The following is a 5000-nucleotide window of genomic DNA, read 5'->3' as shown; positions in this document are numbered from 1 at the left end:
AGACTTTATAAATATAGATTTTTATACACTATTATATATTTTTCACCTTTCCCAGCCTAAAAAACCGCTCTATAAATTAAATAAAATTATACTCATACATTTTTCACCTTTTCCCACCTAAACCCATAGTAGGATACAAGCTACATTTAGAATAATATGGTAGGATGCAATCTACATTTGGAATATCCTGGTAGGATACAAGCTACATTTAGAATGATCTGGTAGGATACAAGCTACATTTAGAATAATTTGGTAGGATACAAGCTACATTTTGAATATCTTGGTAGGATACAAGCTACATTTTGAATATCCTGGTAAGATACAAGCTACATTTAGAACAATTTTGTAGGATACAAGCTACATTCTTAATATCCTGGTAGGATAAAAGCTACATTGCGAATATCCTGGTAGGATACAAGCTATATTTAGAATAATCTGGTGAAATACAAGCTATATTTTGAATATCCTGGTAGGATAAAGCTAGATTTAGAATAATCTGGTAGGATACAAGCTACATTTAGAATAATTTGGTAGGATACAAGCTACATTCTGAATATCCTGGTAGGATACAAGCTACATTTTGAATATCCTGGTAGGATATAAGCTACATTTAGAATAATCTGGTAGGATACAAGCTACATTTAGAATAATTTGGTTGGATACAAGCGACATTTTGAATATCCTGGTAGGATACAAGCTACATTTTGAATATCCTGATAGCATACAAGCTACATTGTGAATATCCTGTTAGGATACAAGCTACATTTAGAATAATTTGGTAGGAAACAAGCTACATTTTGAATATCCTGGTAGGATACAAGCTACATTTTGAATATCCTGGTAGGATACAAGCTACATTTTGAATATCCTGGTAGGATACAAGCTACATTTAGAATAATCTGGTAGGATACAAGCTACATTTAGAATAATTTGGTAGGATACAAGTTACATTCTGAATATCCCGATGGGATACAAGCTACAATTTGAATATTCTGATTAGATACAAGCTACATTTTGAATATCCTGGTAGGATACAAGCTATATTTAGAATAATCTGGTGAAATACAAGCTATATTTTTAATATCCTGGTAGGATAAAGCTAGATTTAGAATAATCTGGTAGGATACAAGCTACATTTAGAATAATTTGGTAGGATACAAGCTACATTCTGAATATCCTGGTAGGATACAAGCTACATTCTGAATATCCTGGTAGAATACAAGCTACATTTAGAATAATTTGGTAGGATACAAGCTACAATCTGAATATCCTGGTAGGATACAAGCTACATTTAGAATAATCTGGTAGGATACAAGCTACATTTAGAATAATTTGGTAGGATACAACCTACATTCTGAATATCCCGATGGGATACAAGCTACATTTGGAATAATCTGGTTAGATACAAGCTACATTTTGAATATCCTGGTAGGATACAAGCTACATTGTGAATATCCTGGTAGGATACAAGCTACATTGTGAATAATCTGGTAGGATACAAGCTACATTCTGAATATCCTGGTAAGATACAAGCTACATTTAGAATAATCTGGTAGGATCCAAGCTACATTTAGAATAATTTGGTAGGATACAAGCTAAATTTTGAATATCCTGGTAGGATACAAGCTAAATTTTGAATATCTTGGTAGGATACAAGCTACATTTATAATAATTTGGTAGGATACAAGCTACGTTCTGAATATCCTGGTAGGATACAAGCTACATTGTGAATATCCTGGTAGGATACAAGCTACATTTAGAATAATCTGGTAGGATACAAGCTACATTCTGAATATCCTGGTAGGATACAAACTACATTTTGAATATCCTGGTAGGATACAAGCTACATTTATGGATACAAGCCACATTCTGAATATCCTGGTAGGATACAAGCTACATTTAGAATAATCTGGTTGGATACAAACTACATTTTGAATATCCTGGTAGGATACAAGCTACATTTAGAATAATCTGGTTGGATACAAGCTACATTTAGAATAATCTGGTTGGATACAAACAACATTTTGAATATCCTGGTAGGATACAAGCTACATTTAGAATAATCTGGTTGGATACAAACTACATTTTGAAAATCCTGGTAGGATACAAGCTACATTTTGAATATACTGGTAGGATACAAGCTACATTTAGAACAATTTTGTAGGATACAAGCTACATTCTTAATATCCTGGTAGGATACAAGCTACATTGCGAATATCCTGGTAGGATACAAGCTATATTTAGAATAATCTAGTAAAATACAAGCTATATTTTGAATATCCTGGTAGGATAAAGCTAGATTTAGAATAATCTGGTAGGATACAAGCTACATTTAGAATAATTTGGTAGGATATAAGCTACATTCTGAATATCCTGGTGGGATACAAGCTACATTTTGAATATCCTGGTAGGATACAAGCTACATTTAGAATAATCTGGTAGGATACAAGCTACATTTTGAATATCCTGGTAGGATACAAGCTACATTGTGAATATCCTGGTAGGATACAAGCTACATTTAGAATAATCTTGTAGAATACAAGCTACATTTTAAATATCCTGGTAGGATACAAGCTATATTTAGAATAATTTGGCAGGAAACAAGCTACATTTTGAATATCCTGGTAGGATACAAGCTACATTTAGAATAATCTGGTAGGATACAAGCTACATTCTGATTATCCAGGTGGGATACAAGCTACATTTTGAATATTCTGGTTAGATACAAGCTACATTTTTAATATCCTGGTAGGATACAAGCTACATTTATAATAATTTGGTAGGATACAAGCTACATTCTGAATATCCCGGTGGGATACAAGCTACATTTTGAATATTCTGGTTAGATACAAGCTACATTTTGAATATTCTGGTAGGATACAAGCTACATTTATAATAATTTGGTAGGATACAAGCTACATTTTGAATATCCTGGTAGGATACAAGCTACGTTTAGCATAATCTAGTAGGATACATGCTACATTTAGAATAATTTGGTAGGATACAAGCTACATTTTGAATATCCTGTTAGGATACAAGCTATATTTAGAATATCCTGGTAGGATACAAGCTACATTTTGAATATCCTGGTAGGATACAATCTACATTTTGAATATCCTGGTAGGATACAAGCTACGTTGTGAATATCCTGGTAGGATACAAGCTACATTTAGAATAATCTAGTAGAATACAAGCTACATTTTAAATATCCTGGTAGGATACAAGCTACATTTAGAATGATTTTGCAGGAAACAAGCTACATTTTGAATATCCTGGTAGGATACAAGCTACATTTTGAATATCCTGGTAGGATACAAGCTACATTTAGAATAATCTGGTAGGATACAAGCTACATTCTGAATATCCCAGTGGGATACAAGCTACATTTTGAATATTCTGGTTAGATACAAGCTACATTTTGAATATCCTGGTAGGATACAAGCTACATTTATAATAATTTGGTAGGATACAAGCTGCATTTTGAATATCCTGGTAGGATACAAGCTACATTTAGAATAATCTGGTGGGATACAAGCTACATTGTGAATATCCTGGTAGGATACAAGCTATATTTTGAATATCCTGGTAGGATACAAGCTACATTGTGAATATCCTGTTAGGATACAAGCTACATTTAGAATAATTTGGTAGGATACAAGCTACATTTTTAATATCCTGTTAGGATACAAGCTACATTTAGAATAATCTGGTAGGATACAAGCTACATTTAGAATAATTTGGTAAGATACAAGCTACATTTTGAATATCCTGTTAGGATACAAGCTATATTTAGAATATCCTGGTAGGATACAAGCTACATTTAGAATAATCTGGTAGGATACAAGCTACATTTAGAATAATTTGGTAGGATACAAGCTACATTTTGAATATCCTGTTAGGATACAAGCTACATTTAGAATAATCTGGTAGGATACAAGCTACATTTAGAATAATTTGGTAGGATACAAGCTACATTTAGAATAATTTGGTAGGATACAAGCTACATTTTGAATATCCTGGTAGGATACGAGCTACATTTAGAATAATCTGGTAGGATACAAGCTACATTTAGCATAATTTGGTAGGATACAAGCTACATTTTGAATATCCTGTTAGGATACAAGCTATATTTAGAATATCCTGGTAGGATACAAGCTACATTTTGAATATCCAGGTAGGATACAAGCTACATTGTGAATATCCTGTTAAGATACAAGCTATATTTAGAATATCCTGGTAGGATACAAGCTACATTTTGAATATCCTGGTAGGATACAAGCTATATTTAGAATATACTGGTAGGATACAAGCTACATTTAGAATATCCTGGTAGGATACAAGCTACATTGTGAATATCCTGTTAAGATACAAGCTATATTTAGAATATCCTGGTAGGATACAAGCTACATTTTGAATATCCTGGTAGGATACAAGCTACATTTAGAATAATCTGGTAGGATACAAGCTACATTTAGAATAATTTGGTAGGATACAAGCTACATTTTGAATATCCTGTTAGGATACAAGCTACATTTAGAATAATCTGGTAGGATACAAGCTACATTTAGAATAATTTGGTAGGATACAAGCTTCATTTAGAATAATTTGGTAGGATACAAGCAACATTTTGAATATCCTGTTAGGATACAAGCTACATTTAGAATAATCTGGTAGGATACAAGCTACATTTAGAATAATTTGGTAGGATACAAGCTACATTTTGAATATCCTGTTAGGATACAAGCTACATTTAGAATAATCTGGTAGGATACAAGCTATATTTTGAATATCCTGTTAGGATACAAGCTATATTTAGAATATCCTGTTAGGATACAAGCTCCATTCTGAATATCCTAGTAGGATGCAAGCCGCACTAGCACCGAAATTCTGATTGCAAAGATTAGATCATGCGAGCTTAGCATAGAAATGGGTTGCCAAAGTAAATTATAATTATGCAAACAATGAGAATTGAGCAAAGGCCAGGACTGGGATATGCTTAC

General features: G+C 32.9%; 1 protein-coding gene across 2 annotated transcripts in view; it reads left to right on the top strand.

Moving 5' to 3' along the window:
• Window positions 1-5000, top strand: part of LOC137655054 (uncharacterized) — a 102095-nt gene that overhangs the window by 77496 nt on the left and 19599 nt on the right. The window lies entirely within an intron of this gene.

Source organism: Palaemon carinicauda, chromosome 16 (assembly GCF_036898095.1).
Source record: "Palaemon carinicauda isolate YSFRI2023 chromosome 16, ASM3689809v2, whole genome shotgun sequence".
Classification (NCBI taxonomy): domain Eukaryota; kingdom Metazoa; phylum Arthropoda; class Malacostraca; order Decapoda; family Palaemonidae; genus Palaemon; species Palaemon carinicauda.
This window is presented reverse-complemented; position numbering and strand designations above follow the sequence as displayed.